Source organism: Drosophila persimilis, unplaced genomic scaffold (assembly GCF_003286085.1).
Source record: "Drosophila persimilis strain 14011-0111.01,24,50 unplaced genomic scaffold, DperRS2 tig00000663-arrow-arrow-pilon, whole genome shotgun sequence".
In the NCBI taxonomy this organism is placed as follows: Eukaryota; Metazoa; Arthropoda; class Insecta; order Diptera; family Drosophilidae; genus Drosophila; species Drosophila persimilis.
The window spans coordinates 415291-418547 of NW_020825331.1; positions in this window are offsets into that span (position 1 = coordinate 415291).

Sequence of the window (3257 nt, forward strand, 5' to 3'; positions counted from 1 at the left end):
GCTTTTGCCTTTGCCTTTGCCTTTGCTCAGGCATTTGCTTTTGATTTTGTTGTGGGCTTTTGCCTATGTATGTGCTCCTCAACCTGTTGTTGGCCCGTCGTTGCCCACCCCTCCTCATTTGTGGGTGGGGGCGGGTGGCGTTCGGAAGGGGGAGGGTGCTGGTGCTGGTGCTGGTATTGGCCCTGGCACTGGCCCACCGCTGCGACTGCGGCTACTACTATTATTATTCTATCTCTTTGGCTTTTAGCGTCTGAGATGCGTTGCAAATAAACGGCGCTTTGGCGCCACGAGGCCCATCGTAGCGCTGGATATTATCATATTTACTTTCCCTAGAATAAGTTTTTGCACTGCTTATCCCATGGATCCCCAATGGAGTAGTACGATCTGAAATGAGGAAATAAGGAAATTTCGTGGTTAAAAAAAAAGGTGGAACCAAATACTTTTAGATATGGGATCGGGTAGATATTGATAGATAAAAAGTCCTTAAAATACACCTAAAGAAAAAACTCTGTGAAATATACCTAGTATTGGTTATATTTTTTAAATTTATTTATTTTTATTTATTTATATTTATTTATATTTATTTTTATATATTTTATTTATTTATGGGTTTTTTATGTATATTTATGATAATTTTTAGTAAATCTTTAGGTATTCAGAATCCAATCTATAGAAAATAGAGAACCATTATATTTTTTTATTTTTTTTAATTTAATTTTTTGTACAATGGTTCCTTCTGACATTCCCCGTTCTAAAGCTGAGAAACATCAAAGATCAAAGTACATGGCAGTTCATTCTTGTATAAAAAAATAAATGGAAGCAAAGTCTTCATAGCTTTGCTGGTGGAAAACCCCACTTTAAAGCCCATGTATTACGAAAAGGTCAGAGATCAGTAAACCCTAGAAACGAGACACAAAAAAAAAAAAAAAAATCTTACTTTTTGGGGGGCGGTTTTTCTGTGTCGTCATGCGATTGAGTGACGAGGAGGTTCATGTGGCAAATGCGACGAGGCGTGCCTGCTGCTACAGTTTTAAGTTTTCACCGCCCCGCCCCTCTCCGCTCAACTCCTCGCCACCGATTTGATGGTCAATGTCCAGCGGACACACGATCATACGCGAGTTATGGCTGAGGCTGTATTTCTTCTTTTTTGTTTTGTTTTTTTTTTTTTTATATGCATTGTAATTAAAGCTGTAAAAGGTTTTTGTTTTTTTTTTTAAGCTTTGGTGTTTTTTTAGCTCCAGTAAAAAGCGTTTAAAAAGCACTCAACTAACTGTAATCGGACATATGGGGATGATCATAATGATCCCTGATATAATGACGATAGACAGAGTTTGTCGTTCCACAGTTTGTTGCCGCCTGCCGCCTGCCGCCTGCCGCCTCACAAAAAAAAAAAAACAAACAAAACGAGAAAAACTTTCAAGCCCAAAAGAAATGAAAACGAAAAATGAAATAGAAGTAAAAATACAGCAACTTTTAATGTTTTTTTTTTTTTTTTTTTTCTGTTGAAGGCCAAAACAAACAGATGGGGCAAGGGTTAATACCCCCATTCAGCGGATCGGGGCGTTCCCCCAAATGTCATTGACAGAATGATGATGGGATATCAAACCATCGTGGAGATGGAAACAGTGACCCCACTGGATAATGATCAGATCATCCTTTAATCGAAATTCTAAAACATTTTCGGTGGCTCTTCGTCGCTTCAAATCCGATCCTGTGCTCATGGGTCGACTGCTTGCTGTATCCTTCCATTCAAATTAAAAAAAAAAAAAATAGTCAGCAGAGGTTGGGTAGGGGGAAGCGATTTCTCATTCCATCTAGAGTCTAGAACGATCTACAAGAGCTTTTCAATCGCATAATTGGTGTAGTGGCACTCTTTTCCCATAGCTCAAATGCTGCCACCCCCTGCTGCTGCCGTCTGTTGGGTCCATGACCCCATGGTACCCCTGGGAGTTCCATTTAATTGGCCCAGCGATAAGGTCAAAGGCCCTGCGCTGGCCCAGTGAAGGGTCAAGCGTCCTTGACTTGCCAAAGGATTTACATATGTCTCTCTGCCTTTCCCTCTCCCTCTCTCTCTCTCTCCCTGTCCGTCTTTGTATGATTTCCTGCTAATTTAAAGATTTGTTTTTATATATATGGTTTTCTTCATTGCTTTTTACATCTCGTAATTAAACAACGAGAAACCGCACCGCACCGCACGACAGACAGACAATAATAATTTCAGAGCTAAGACATATGTAATTACGAGCAACATAGCAACAGATACCGATACAGATACAGATAGAGAGATACAAAGATACTCTATAATTGCCCCATTCTCCCCCCATTTTTTTTTGTTTTTTTTTTACTGGTAATTGCAATTGTCAAAGTGGTTTCTGCGGCTCTCCACCGCACCACTCACTCACTCGCTCGCTCAAGTGTGTCACAAGTCATTCAAGGCAATAGATATACGATCGTACTTGGGAGGGGGGGAAGGGAGGGAGGGAGTGGGAGACCAGCAGCACAGATAATCTTCAAGTAAAACCGAAAAGAAACAGAATGGCAAATCATTAAAAACAGAAAACATGAGTGTTTTAGCCGGCTATCGACTTTTGGCTTCTGGCACAAAAACAACATCATATAACGACCTATATATCAGAGTAATCAGCAAATGGAAACGCGATAGACGATTGAAGGTTGAGCGAGGCAGCTACCCAGCAACCAGCAACCAGAACCAGAACCCACCGGCAGCGTGTTCTAAATTCCGTGTCATGCACACGACATGCATTTTGGACATTATTTTTTGCAGTCGATCATCAATATGCAACGACGGATGTTTGTACGGATTTTTCATGCATACGACATGCATGTTGTGGGCTTTTCATTTTACTCAAATTTTCTTAAGCAAAAATAAAAACAATTTAGGTTCTTCCACACATCGACAGGCATGGAAATTGATTGTTTTTCCGCCTAATAAAATATGATATCACGGACAAACAAAACAAACAGAGGAATCAGTTGCTCAGTCTTTTTCTTTTTTCTTTTTTTCTATTTATTTATTGACGACTTTACTTAACAGCTTTTCTAGTGTTTTTTTTGTTTTTGTTGTTGCCCTTTCGGTCTTTCTTTTGCCGTGCTTTCGTTGATAACACAATTATATTGATTGTTTTGCACTACTCGTTGCGCGAGTGGGAGAAACGAGAGAGAATCTTCCGCACTACAAGATACCTAGAATATCTACAAGATGTGATATATCCAGCCCAACAACGAGTATGGGATCA